The sequence below is a fragment of the Elephas maximus genome, chromosome 21, assembly GCF_024166365.1.
Source record: "Elephas maximus indicus isolate mEleMax1 chromosome 21, mEleMax1 primary haplotype, whole genome shotgun sequence".
Taxonomy (NCBI): Eukaryota; Metazoa; Chordata; class Mammalia; order Proboscidea; family Elephantidae; genus Elephas; species Elephas maximus.
The window spans coordinates 37,380,786-37,395,537 of record NC_064839.1 but is presented as its reverse complement, the minus strand read 5'-3'; the positions used below and the strand labels follow the sequence as shown (position 1 = coordinate 37,395,537).

The window sequence follows — 14,752 nt, the reverse complement described above, 5'->3', positions numbered from 1 at the left end:
GGAAACAAATGCATAAGGAAGGTCCTGCTTTCTAAGCATGATGAAACCACACCTTGCCTACACTGCTTTTCAAGACACCCCTGGACTGCCCAACATACCAAGTCCTCAGAAAGCACTGAATGAAGGGGACCCTAACTAGACAAATGGGCAGAATGTGGGGAGCAGTACCATCTCTCACTGCACTGGTAAATTTTCCCAGTGAGTCTACCAGTTGCCCTTGAGTGGACTCCAACTCATGGTGATCCCATTCGTGTCAGAGTAGAACTATGCTCCATAGGATTTTCAATGGCTGATTTTTTTTTTTTCAGAAGTAAATTGCCAGTCCTTTCTTCAGAGGTGCCTCTGGGTAGACTAGAACTTCCAACCTTTCAGTTAGCAGCTGAGCACGTTAGCTGTTTGCACTACCCTGGGATTCCCCAGTGAGTCTAGGTTCTCCTGAAAGGCAGCTCAGCCTCACTTCAAGCTTGCAGGGTATCTGGACCCCTAGGCAGGTTCCTCTGTGAGGAGTCCTTGGAGGGCTGAGTGGCCAACTGCAGTCAAAAACTTGCTGCATGCTAAGCATGTGTCATTCACCGTAATAGTCCTTTCTTCACAATACCCCTCAGGATGCTGACATGTATTGTCTAAGGTCCAAAGCTGGTATTTGGACCCATAACTGAGCTTGTAGCCACTATGCTATGCTGTCCTTTCCTTAAGACCTTAGGTGTGGGAGAGAAGGATGCTGACTGAATACTCCTTGATCACTCTTGGAATTTACCTGGACTGATCTATAGATTCCATCCAGGCCTGTGGGGAGGAGGAAGAGCCCTTATCTCTCATCAATTCAATCCCCTATGAAAAAGGGCACTTTACACTGACTAAGCACCTGCTTACTTTGTGTGGGGCATAGTGCTGGGTATCTCCTTCAACTTTCCCCACAACCTTCCATATTGGATATCACTGACTCCATTTGACTGATGAGAAAATTGAGGCTCAGAGAGGTAAAGTAATATGTAGTATTGGTCCGTATTTTCTCTGAGGCCTAATGAGACCATTTCAAAATTTTGCTGAGTAACAATCCTTCTAAGTACCTTAATTAGGGGGTCGTGTTTGTTCTCTGCTTGTCAAATGCTAGCTATTTGAGAATTGTATATTATTTATTTATACATCAATGTATTGATGTGTGAGTGTGTGTGTGTGTGTGTGCCCACGCACATACCAGTCTCTATGCTCAAGCTCTTCACAACCAATATTTGGGGAGTGTGCTCAGGCTATTTTGAGTTTCTGTACTTAATGCTTAGCAAACTTTAATAAACTTCATTCCTTTAGGTAGTAGATTTAACATTTTAAGTATGGTTCTAATTACCATTCTCCTCCTATATAAGGCAAAAACAGGGAAAGGGGGGAAAAAACCTAACCTATGAGCATTGTCAGCGATTCCACTGCTTGTGAGAACCAAGGTCAGAATTGCAGAACGTAGTGGCTAGAGCTCTCCCTAAATTGTTTCTTAGGGCATGGGCACATAATGCTTAAATCATGCTGAATTTCACTGGATTGTATTATCCCAGCATAGGCTGTAAACATTTATCTTTGGGCTTTCCCAGAAATGTGTCTTATGGAAGGGATTAGCTGTTTGCGCATTTAAAGTTCCCAAGGTGAACTCCTCTAACCTAACCCACATAATTAAAGTGGAAAATTTCTGGTGGGGGAAAAAAACATCAGGGAAAATACCATGTTTGGGAAGAGAGCTGCACTCCTACAGTCTCAAGAGACGGCTCTGCGTTCTTGGGCACTTAATTATATCCCATCTTGCTGTACGTGCCAACCCTTTCGTCTGCTGGGTCATTTCTCCACATTAAGACGATAAGCAACTTGAGGGCAAGGAGCGCGACATCAAAGGGGAGGAAGCAGTGGATAAAAATATTGTGGCATAATTAAAAAAAAAGACTGATTAATTTTTAATGAAGTGAGGAAAATAAATAAACTAAAATGATAGTTTCATTTTAGTTTCGATAAATCCTGTTGGTATAAACAAAACCATCTTGCAGAGCTGGGTTTGAAAATTCAAATACACCAGAAAAGCACAAAACGAAAAGTAAAAATCCTGCCACCTTCACCCTAGCCCAGTCGGATTCCACACAAACTATTGCTGTTCACGTTTTTTTTGTGATTCCTTCCCCCAATTTAAAAAGTGTATTCTTAGTGTAATTTTAGCAACGCCTAGAAAGTCCTCCTTCCTATGGGTTATCTGTCCTCCTTGCTCTGATGCCTTGTATCCCACCACTGCAGATTCTGTCTTTTTCATGTAAGTACTATAGGCATAAGCTGGAGCCCTGGTGGCGCAGTGGTTAAGAGCTCAGCTGCTAACCAAAAGGTCAGCAGTTTGAATTCACCAGCTCCTCCTTGGGAACCCTCTGGGGCAGTTCTAAGCTATTTGTTTTACTCAAAGATATTCTTACTTAAAAGTGAAAAAGCATGAAGCAATGTTAAAAGTTTGTTATCCACTCTCTCCAAATGAAGGCATTATAGCTTCATGCCTAAGCTAAGAGTGCTGGCTCTGGAGTTAAGACCACCTAGGCTCAAATCCAAGTTCTACCCCTTGCTGGCTCTATTTAACCTCTCTCTGTCTCAGTTTCTTCACCTGTAAACTTGTTGCTGTCGAGCTGATTCTGACTCGTAGTGACCCTATAGGACAGAGTAGAACTGCCCCAGAGGGTTTCCAAGGAGCACCTGGTGGATTCGAACTGCCAACTTTTCGGTTAGCAGCCAAGCTCTTAACCACTGCACCACCAGGGCTCCAGTCACCTGTAAAGTGAGGTAATAATAACACCTGCTTCATTGGCCTGTCATAAGAATTCAGTGAAAAAAATACATAAAAAGTACTTAGAACAATGCAGTAGGTCCAGAAATATGTAAGCTATTATGCCTCTTATATATAATTATTACCTAAATATAAATGCTTTTTAAAACAGCTTCCATTTTTGAGTGTCTAGTAAACACTAGACAAGGTCTAGAGTGTGTTACATACGTGACGCATATAATGCCCCATACAGCCCTAAGAAGTAGGTTCTAGTAATAATCCTGTTTTACAGAGGAGGAAACTCAAAAGTATAACGTAAATTGCCAAAGGTCACACAGCCAGGTCGCACACAGGTGAGCTGGGCTCTGAGGACACATCTGTCTGATTCTTTCTGCTGGGCAGCTAAGACCAGGGCAGTATCAATGGGGGAGCAAGAGAGAGACTTCCACAGAGTCTGAGATGCTAGGTGAAAGTGTGGGCTGAAGCAATGGGAAGGCACAGGGAAGGAGGAACACCTGGAGAAGGGAAGGCTGACAAAGTGGGGAAGAAAACCATCAAAGTTTCTTTGCCCATGATGCGATTTTGCTTAGGGCCAGTGCAAGATCTGATTTCCTTTCTGGTCTCGCATGTTGCCTGGAGCAGGGAGTTGCCAAAAGCCTAGGGATCCAAGTCTTAAAACCAGGTGTTCCTGTTCTACCATGAGTTCTATGATCCTGGGCAACTCAAATCACTTCTGCAGCAAGTTTCCTCTTCTATAAAATGGGAACAATAAATCCTGGCTGGACTCACCCTTGGGGCTCTTGTGGGGCCCAAATGAGAGCCGGGATTTTTAAGTGCTTGGCTAACCGGAAGGCACCGTACGGAGATACCAGATATTGTTATTGGGTTGATGCCAATAAAGGGTAGCTTAAACTAATATCAGGAAAAAAAAAAAAAAAAGACTAAAAAAAACTTAACAGAAAAAAAAAAAGACTTTAAGTAAAAAACTTATAAGAGACAAAGGACATATAATAATAAAAAAGTCAACTCATTAAGAAGATATGACAATATAAATATATATGGCATCTAACAACAGAGCCTCAAAATATATGAATATACATTCATATAAAAATGTATATTCTATATTTATAGTACTATAAACTTTAGATTTAGAGAGGACCCCAAAAATGTGCTTCTGAGGTGGAGAGCTTATTGTGCCAGGGATCTAGGCACTGCTCCTAACCAATTCAAGAACAGGTAAGTAGACTGGGAGCCTTGTCGATGAACAGTATTATTGTTATCTAGGTTCAATGATAGTAGGTTTGAGAAGCACCCCATAATCAGTCCTCTCTTCTATGTTCTCTCACTCTTAGCAATTTGGGGCAAGTTGGGGACTGACTGGCTGACGTCCTCTCTGATGTGTTGGGATTCATCCTGCTTTATGGTCTGACCTGCTGCAGGGCCACATATTGCAGAGTCACAGGGCAATTGACAGCATCTTGGCCATTTCTTACAGAGCCAATATCCTGTGTCTAGGTTGTATTTTAGGCCAATTTTTAGTGAAGTAGATCAATGCTTGAACCATATAATGTAACATGATTCTTCAAGAGTTTGATTAATTGTGTCATAGTCACAGCCTCAGTTCAGGTTCAGCCTTTTAGAAGTTTTATTATTGTATAAAGTGATCAATCAGGAGGAAGAGAAAGACAAATGCTTGACTTTGGCCATATCTTCCCTTCTTCTTTGTCAGTAAGTGTTTCTTTACTGGTCATTTCAGTTGAATCATCATGGAGAAACAGGGGTTAATGCAGATGCACAGTGAAGTAAACTGAAGGAAAAGAAGAAGGCAATCAAGTGCTCTAAGTGGAAGGTAGGCTGCTCCAGTGCTGATCTAACTTGGTTGTACATAGGGATCACTGGGAGAGCTTTAAAAAGTAGAGTCCTGCAACCTACCCACAGGGATTTTGATACCATTGGTCTGGGACATGGCCTGGGCATCCTCTGGGAATTCTAATGTGTATTCCAGGATGAGAACCCCTGGTCTGGTCAGAGCAGCTCTCGGTAAAACCATTAAGTGTGGAAAGTTTATTTTGGGAGACCCCAACTTCTATTTTCTCTGTCTCCTGTCTCCATGACCCTCTCCTAGATCCCATCCTGCTGGAACGTGCTCTCAAGGTAATCCCCAGCAAGATATTAGTTGACAAGAACTTAAGGTTTTAACTGTCTCAGAAGTTGTTGTTCTTAGGTGCTGTCAAGTTGGTTCTGACTCCTCATAGCAACCCTATGTACAACAGAACAAAACACTGCCTGGTCCTGTGCCATCCTCACAATCATTGCTATGCTTGAGCCCGTTGTTGCAGCCACTGTGTCAATCCATCTTGTTGAGGGTCTTCATCTCTTTTGCTGACCCTCTACTTTACCGAACATGATGTCCTTCTCCAAGGACTGGTCCCTCCTGATAACATGTCCAAAGTACATGGGATCAAGTCTCTCTATCCTCGCTTCTAAGAAGTATTCTGGCAGTAATTCTTCCAAGACAGATTTTTTGTTCTTTTGGCAGTCTACGATATAGTTAATATTCCATAATTCAAAGGCATCAATTCTTCTTCGGTCTTCCTTATTCATTGTCCAGAAGTACCTGCATTTTAATATGGCATTCTTAAAGCTGAAAAGGCCTAGAGTAATCCAGCTATAACAGAGGGGTTTTTGGTCCTCCTGAGAAGGGTGGCTGAGATGCATTTGGATTGTTGGCTTTCCAATCATCATCACTGTAGCTATGTTGCTGTTGTTAGGTGCTGTCGAGTTGGTTCCAACGCATAGCAACCCTATGCACAACAGAAAGAAACACTGCCCGGTCCTAAGCCATCCTCACAGTTGCTGCTACGCTTGAGCTCATTGTTGCAGCCACTGTGCCAATCCACCTCGTTGAGGGTCTTCCTATTTTCCGCTGACCCTGTACTCTGCCAAGCATGATGTCCTTCTCCAGGGACTGATCCCTCCTGACAACATGTCCAAAGTGTGTAAGATGCGGTCTCGCCATCCTTGCCTCTAAGGAGCATTCTGGTTGTACTTCTTCTAAGACAGATTTGTCTGTTCTTTTGGCAGTCCATGGTATATTCAATATTCTTTGCCAACACCACAATTCAAAGGCTTCAATTCTTCTTCAGTCTTCATTATTCATTTCATTGTCCAGCTTTCACATGCATATCATGCGATTGAAAATACCATGGCTTGGGTCAGGCACACCTTAGTCTTCAAGGTGACACCTTCGCTCTTCAACACTTTAAAGAGGTCCTTTGCAGCAGATTTACCCAGTGCAATGCGTCTTTTGATTTCCTGACTGCTGCTTCCATGGCTGTTGACTGTGGATCCAAGGAAAATGAAATCCTTGACAACTTCAATCTTTTCTCCATTTATCATGATGTTGCTCATTGGTCCAGTTGTGAGGATTTTTGTTTTCTTTATGTTGAGGTGTAATCCATACTGAAGGCTGTGGTCTTTAATCTTCATTAGTAAGTGCTTCAAGTCCTCTTCACTTTCAGCAAGCAAGGTTGTGTCACCTGCATAACCCAGGTTGTTAATGAGTCTTCCTCCAATCCAGATGCCCCGTTCTTCTTCCTATAGTCCAGCTTCTTGGATTATTTGCTCAGCATACAAGTTGAATAGCTATGGTGAAAGAATACAACCCTGACGCACACCTTTCCTTACTTTAAACCAATCAGTATCCCCTTGTTCTGTCTGAACAACCGCCTCTTGATCTATGTCAAGTTTCCTCATGAGCACAATTAAGTGTTCTGGAATTCCCATTCTTTGCAATGTTATCCATAATTTGTTATGATCCCCACAGTCGAACGCCTTTGCCTATGCCTTTGTATAGTCAATAAAACACAGGTAAACATCCTTCTGGTATTCTCTGCTTTCAGCCAGGATCCATCTGACGTCAGCAATGATATCCCTGGCTCCACGTCCTCTTCTGAAACCGGCCTGAATTTCTGGCAGTTCCCTGTCAATATACTGCTGCTGCCATTTTTGAATGATCTTCAGCAAAATTTTGCTTGTGTGTGATATTAACGATATTGTTCTATAATTTCCACATTCAGTTGGATCACCTGTCTTGGGAATAGGCATAAATATGGATCTCTTCCAGTCATTTGGTCAGGAAGCTGTCTTCCATATTTCCTGGCATAGACTAGTGAGCACCTCCAGCGCTGCATCTGTTTGTTGAAACATCTCAACTGATAGTCCATCGATTCTTGGAGCCTTGTTTTTCACCAATGCCTTCAGAGCAGCTTGGACTTCTTCCTTCAATACTATTGGTTCCTGATCATATGCCACCTCTTGAAATGGTTGAACATCGACTAGCTTTTCTTGGTATAATGAATCTATGTAGTCCTTCCATCTTCTTTTGATGCTTCCTGTGTCATTTAATATTTTCCCCGTAAAATCCTTCATTATTGCAACTTGAGTCTTGAATTTTTTCTTCAGTTCTTTCAGCTTGTAGTTATAAAAAAAAATAGTCAACCCTTATTTTGTGTCAAACAGTCCTATGAGATAGGTGTGCTTATATGAGGAAACTGAGGCACAAAAGGGTTAAGTGACATACCCAAGGTTATACAACTAAGTGGTAGAGCTAGGACTTGAGCCTAGAAAGTCTGACTCCAGATACCATGCTCTTAACCATTCACCTCTCATATTACTTCAATAGTACTATCGAGGTCAGAATTGTATCTGAGTGTTAGTTTTGTTTCTCCAGTAGTAGCTGCCGGGAAACTTCCCTCTTATTTTTCTCTTTTAAAGTCCCTGAGGCAGTGCCCTGGGAGGGGGACTGTCTTATTATTCCCAAATATCACCTCTCCCTGTGAGAGGATTATACTGTTCTTGACTCGTCAGTTTTGGCCATCTGACTTGCTCTGGCCAATAGCATGTGAGTGTGATGTATGCTACTTCTGAGCATAAGTTTTAAAAGCCATTGTGTGGCTTCTCTTATCCCATCTAGCATGAAATAATATGAAGCCAGGGAGGGGTTGTGCCCTTTGCCCAAATCTCAGCATAAACAAAATGGAAGAAAGATGCAACCAACCTGTGAGTGAAAAATCTATCTTTGTTGTAAGCCACTGAGACTTGAGGATTGTTTGTTATTGCAGCATTACTTAGTAAAGGCTAACTGATACACTCTCTAAATATCAATATTTTTAGTAAGAAATGCCAGGGCACTATAGGAATAATATCCTTAAATAACTATAAGCATAGATACATAGGTGGTTTCATACTGTAGTTTATCTAAGCAATCTTGCAAATATAGGCTCAATGTACCTTTCCACCTTCTATATTGCTGTGCATCTATCCATCCCCATCTCAGAAGGCTAAGAGACCATAAGCATTTGCCTAGCTCAGTATACGCAGAGTTGATTCACCAGCCCCAATACTCACAAAGCCTAAACAAACAAACAAAAAAAACAAAGAGAAGCAGAAAGAACGGAGCAAAATAAAAGTTATTTTAGGCTCCAAGACATTGGTCAAATGAGAGAGAAAAATACATATTTCCATTTATAGATGGGAATTAGTACAAAGACTTGAGACTTTCCCACTATATAAAGACAGTAATAGAACTCTTGAATGTAAATTACCCAGCTCATGCTTTACAGTTTATCGCTATTTTTCATTCCCCCATTTACTTTTCTTTCTTAGAGGTTGCAAACTTTATGACCCAGGGGCTGAATGTGGCATGTAGAATTCTTCTGTTTAGTCTGTATGTTGTGTGGATGTTTGGATCAAATTGTTTGGCAACATTTAAAATTTGAGATAACTCACATGGAACATCAATATTTTCAGCTTATCTTGATAAATTGAAAGTTCTGGTTATTTTGGGCCAGGAATCCATCAGCTGGAGTTGAGTAGCAGCTGCCCCTTAGGCTGCTGCATGCGTTTTCCAAAGTCCCCACCTCTCCCTATTGCCTTATACTAGTCGCACTTCACTTATTTATATTCTTTGCTTAGCCTGTGAGCTATTTCAGTTTGCCACCATAGGGATCGACTAACTGACTAATTAACTAACTAACTACTTTCTCTTTTTTGTCTTATTTCTTCCACAGTCAGGACAAAGTTCTCTGGGAGCTCATTCTTTGACACCCTGAGAACATCACTCTCTGCCTTGCTCTTAGAACATGGAGTGACCTGAATCAGATAGTCCAGCTCTTTGGATCCCAAAGAGAGTCACCCTAAACTCTTTAAGACAAGCCTCAGGGTGGAGGGAATAGATACTTCCTGGGAATTCTGACTGTGTTTGTTCAATGGATTCTATACTTACCGTTTTGCATACTAGTGTAGCTAGAAGGTCTTTGGAGCATCATAAACCTCCTGCCCACTAGATAATTCTGTTGCTTAACAAGCCATAACAGCTCTGATTACATGGAGAATACTAGTAGGAAACGGTTTGAAAATGATTTTACTGTTTTCTGTTACAGAAACTCACATGTGGGAAAATTACAGAGCTGTTTTGAAATTTCTTTTGCCTTCCAAATGTAAAATCACTAGACTTTGATATTTCAGCAATTCTATATTTTAAAATATCAGAGCTAACGAGACCTGGATTTGCTTTACAGACACCTAAACTGGAGACAGGCCATCAAAGTCAACTGGATGAACTATACAAAAAAACAGTAGGTTGGAATTTCCCGGCCTCTAGCATCCCCCTCCCCCCCCCCCTTTTCTTCATCAAATTTGTTGCTAGACTGGTCTCTTATTGACTAAAATTTCACCAGGCTCAGGAATTGTAACCCTAAAACAATTGCTAGCTATGCAGATTGCAATAGGAAGTGTGATTGTCAAGACATACACTTGGGCTCCCGGTAATAAAATCATCCTGAGGCTCCTCAGGCCAGCATTCAGCTGGCTGCAATGTTCTCCTGCTTGCCTTCTAAGGAGATTAAGAACGGACAACTTATTTTGCTTCTGTTGTAGTTTATTTGAAGGTTTTATGATGTCTTGGTTGAGTGGCTTGTGGGACTTCCAAATAAACACACTGCTTTTTAAAATGGCAAGTTGTTTTTATTTATTTCTTTTGAGTGCCCTGTGACCTCTGAGTATATTGGGAAGCTTTAAATTATAATTAAAATAATAACTATGGTCCTAAAAAAAAATAGATGTTGAATTATAAAATGCCAAATTAGGATATCCAGAAAATCTGTTTGAAGGAAAGCAGAGTGAGGACGGAATTTAAAAAAAAAGATATCTTTGTGGCAATGTGACTAGAACTTCTCTCTAACACCAACCTTGCTATTATTTTTTTTTTGTTCTGTTTTGTCTTCCTACAAAGCTACTCAAAATTTTTTTATTGTTTGCTGGACTTCAGGGGTGTGTGTGGGGAGGGGGGAGTGGTATCTGATTCTTTAGTTGACCTCGTTATGATTTTACAGACAGGAGAAAATAATGAAACCTGCTGGTCATCAGAGAAGATCCTTGTATTTTAGTGGTTCCTTTGAACCCCAGAGAATGAAAATTTCTTGAGTCCACAAACACAAGCAATTGAGGCTGACACTGTGCTTCCCTGGATGTTAAATCCTCAGAGTGCTTCTGAGTCCCCCTAAGACGTACATCTGCATTCCTCCATCTGTCATCTTAGTTCATCTTCCTCTCCCAACTGTTCTTAAATTAAATGACTAAACCTAGTGGGAGATTTTCTCATGAAAGCTTATAAGAATTTGTCCAAAGGCAAATTAAAACATAGCAGTGTAATCACCCAACTGGACTCACTGCTTGGCTGGCCCCAGTGCCTACTTTTACTTAAAGAACTTAATCAACTTTTGGGCCCCATATGGAGGAAATCAACCAGGAAGAAAACCCAACAGAAGACAGAATCCACTGGCTGCTGGTTAAAGGTTCAGGGATGAAGTGTGGCTCCACTGGCTGCAGAGTGAGCTGTAAAGTGTGCAATGGCTCCAAAGGCCAGGACAAGAAGGGTGGCAGGTGGAGAGTAAAAGAAAACAAGCATCTAACTCTAGTAACTCATGTCATGATGCTTAGTCCCAGGGATGTGTAGATTCACCTTCTCTCACCCCAAACTCCCCATAGTTTAAGGGGTAATGGCTCCTACAATTGTTAGAAGTCACCAGGGTTGGTGGGACTGTTCAGTTTGGCTGGTCATTGTCCTTTTATTTCCTTACTACTCCATGTGGATCTCTTAAAGCTTGGCTGAAGGGGACAACTTCACCAGCAATTTCACTTGTAAGAATTTATCTTAAGGAGACAACTGGTAAGATTCACAAAGCACAAAGATGTTTATTAGAGCACTGTTTATAATAACATTACTGCCCATTGGTAGCAGATTAGTTAAATAAATGATGGTACCACCAAACGATGGGATGCAATGAAGCCATTGAAAAAGACTATGTAAATCTACAAATTCACTGACATGGTATATCGTGGATAGCATGTTTAATATGATATCACTTACATAAAATAACACACAAATAAATAAATATATATGACATCTGATATGATATAGTTGAGGTTAAAATGTTTGTGTTGGGTGGGTGTTGAAATTTGCGGTGATTTTAATTTTCTTCACACTTTTGTAAATTGCATTTTTTGAGATATTATATATTATGTTTTTAACAAGAAAAAAGCTTAAAGTTAGGTTCATTTTTGAAAGAAAGAACAAACAGAGAAACCTTGGTTAATAGTATGTAAATAGTTGTGCTGATCTGCCCATCTCCAAACTCAAAAAAGACCCAAGGATCCGAACCTTGGGAAGAAGGGTTGGCTGGGTCATGACATGACAGTAATAAGGAATTGGTTGCCTTAGTGATGCTCCAACTCTACTACCAAGCTACTGCAGTCTACCTTGATTATCTTTTCCACTGGAACTTTACGCTTGCCACTAAATACTGAAAGCGCTTCCTAAGATCAATGCTTTTAGTCATCCTCATATCAGCTTCCATGCCTCAATCAGGCAGGGAATATGAAGAAAACTTTCTTTATCTGGGGAGCTGAGACATCAGGTGGCTATGGCATTCAAGTGAAACCATGGTGGTGTGAGACCAGTGTATTGGGCCCTGACCTTTCCAGCCAGGGCTTCTTCTGCTAAACCATACTGCTTCACTTTTAGAAATAAGGTGGAGAAGGATTGAAATCGTCTTTTTAATGGCTCAGGAAATGGAACAGAAACCCTCTGACACTTTGTGCCTTGGGTGGCTCAAGAGTTGGCTCATAATCTGGCTATGATGAAAGGGCCAGTAAAAAGAATCGTTTTTAGACTTAAGACGGCCATCAATGGTCACAATTTATGCTCATGCTGCTGAGAAGTCTACAGGTTGGGATAACAGTGTCGGTTCTACAAGTAACTGCTGAAAACAAAGGCAAGTGATAACCTAACTGGGTCTCAACCTTTTTATACAAAAAATGAACAGGGAAAGCAACATCTGCCTTTCCTGCCCCAAGGGATCATTTGCAGGATCAAGTGATATAACAGATATGAAAGCCTTTTTGACTTCTCCCTGACCTTCTGAAGAAGACTTGGTTGCTCTCATCCCATACCACATTCCTGTAATATACTACCACTTATGCTCTAAATGTTGATGTTTCTGTCTCCCTGATTCAATACAATGACATTCCCAGGCCCTAGCACATCATTCAGCACACAGTATTTTCAATAAATGTTTCTGGGTAAATGGCTAAAATGTTCGAAGTGTTCCACCAATACGAAGCATTAGAAATTGCCAATTTCTAATTACTATGAAAATTTGTAGAACTAAGTCTGACTACAACATACAATGTGCTATCCACAACATACAACGTACTATCCATCAACAAAAACAACACTTTCTAAGATTGTTAGAGCACACGAAATAGCATAATAATTGCTAACATCGGAGTGCTCACTTTGTTGCAGGCACTGTGTTACTAAGCCCTTTACATGAATTTTTTCATCTAATCCTACCAACCACTCTTCAAGGTAGGCATCTTTATCATCCCAGTTTTCCAGTGTGTTTCTAAATCTCAGCAAGTAGTTTTCCCAGGGCAAAGGGAGAGCCAACGCACTTGACCACTTTCCACATTATGTGTCTGGAGTGGATTTGAACAAAAGAATAAGCTTGTTTACTACCTGCTCATTTTCACCATAATTTGAGATTTAGACAGAGTTAACTTCTTCCAAACACTCTTTCAACCAGCTCATATTCAGAAGGTAAAATTGAACAAGGCCATAACGAAGGCACTGATACACTGCCTTCTGTCACCTGGCGCTCTGACAATATCAGTTCACCTTTGAGCATTAGCTCAAATGTGGTCCTTCCCTTTGTTCCTTAAATGTTCCCATTTTCTTTTACTTCCCTCTCAGTTTCCTCTTAACCAGCCGAGTGACAGAAACTCAATGCTGACCACTTCATTAGCCGATGACCTTGTCCCTCTGGCCTTCTGCCCTGCTAGCTCTCCTGGGCAGGTTGACTTACGTCATAAGTCCTTGTTAAAGGTCAAGACCTTTGAGCCATCAGTGCTGGGCATGTTGTTTTAATATATATCTAGAGAAATCAGGCCTGTCGGATCACATTAGGCCCTATTTATGGACTGCTTGCCAATACTCGCAGTGGAGATGAACCGTTACCTTTGAAATACAATCATGGCTAGTTACCAGTGAGTACAGAGTGGGGATTATATTCCATCAGTGAGGCCCTTGTAATCTATTTTTCCCCACATTGGCAGGGCGGACCCTCTTCCTGTACAGGGAAAATCCTCATAAACAGTAGCCTTGTAAAGAAGTGAGCTTTCTAAAACCAGTTATGTTAATGAATCCGTGAGGGTGGGTGTGTGTGTGATAAGTCAGTGCCACAAAGCCCATAGTAAATTGGAACATTGCTCTGCTGGTTGTTAGTATGGTAGTAAAATGATAAAGCTGATAGCTACCACTGGTTGAGTGATTACTCTGTGGCAGGTACAATACTAAGTATTTTTTTTTTTTTTAATGCATCGGCCTGTTTGATCCTCATAATATCCCTGTGAGGTAGATATTATCATCATACCCATTTTATGGATGGAGAAGTTAAAGGTCAGAAAGGTCCAGTAACTTGCCCAAATTCACAAATAAATTAAGTGGTGGGGGTGGGACTGACTCCAAAACTGCTCCTAACTACCAGGCCACCATGATTCTATCAAATACTATTTGGTTTCTTTTTTGGGGTGGGATTTCAGGTAGTGTTTAAAGAGAAGCATTGTAATTCGTCTTCTAGTGAGGGGCCTCAAACATCTTACTTGACACAGCAGCAGATTTGTTTAAAAACTGGGTCTGGGAATAAGCCAACCCTTTCCTTTCTTCTCCAAGATTGGTTTTAAGCTCATTTCTACATCCCGTGGGAGTCTGGCTGGACAGATCCCTTGACAGAGGTTAGAAATAGCACTCATAGCCTATTTTTAAGGAAAATGTGATGCCAGAAAATGAGGCAGGAACAGACACCGAGAAGAGAACATACCAGGCTAGAGAATAAGGCAAACTTGTAAAGAGTGCTTCACCAAGAAATGCACAGGGCAGGTAAATGCTGCTGTACTGCCGCTAACTCCCTTTTCTAAGTACGGTAATATAGCTGAAGACGCACACAGAAAAGCCCGCTTGCCTCTTCCCTGAAACCTTATGGCATAATGCAGAGGTGTCTAGTAACACTGCAATTTTCTTTGAACTGTTTGGCTTTGTTTGGCTTACTTGTCTGGCTGGTTAGTCTTTTTTGATTCCATTAACTCACCTGGTATAACATTTTCTTTCACTGAGAAACAAGAAGGCTAGGACTCACCTCTCTGATTCCGGTAAAGCTGGACACCATTCAATTGCGCTGGGCTAGACTTCTGGAGGCTGTAAGTTATAGTTTCCAAGCTAAAAAAGAGAAGAAAGGACAAAAACATCATTGAGGGGACGTTCGGGGAACCTTTAGTGGGCCAAGCGGTTAATAAGCGAGCTGACCCTTTCATTCTCTCAGATATTTTTCCTGGATAAATTTGTACCTGGGGGAA

General features: G+C 41.2%; 1 protein-coding gene across 3 annotated transcripts in view; it reads right to left on the bottom strand.

Moving 5' to 3' along the window:
* The window catches only part of ZFHX3 (zinc finger homeobox 3), a 701,029-nt gene that overhangs the window by 347,523 nt on the left and 338,754 nt on the right, over positions 1–14,752 (bottom strand). For all 3 annotated transcript variants that reach the window (XM_049864644.1, XM_049864650.1, XM_049864646.1), the window contains one exon: positions 14,536–14,615. The gene's annotated coding sequence lies outside the window, so the exon portion shown is untranslated. The remainder of the gene's footprint in view (positions 1–14,535; positions 14,616–14,752) is intronic.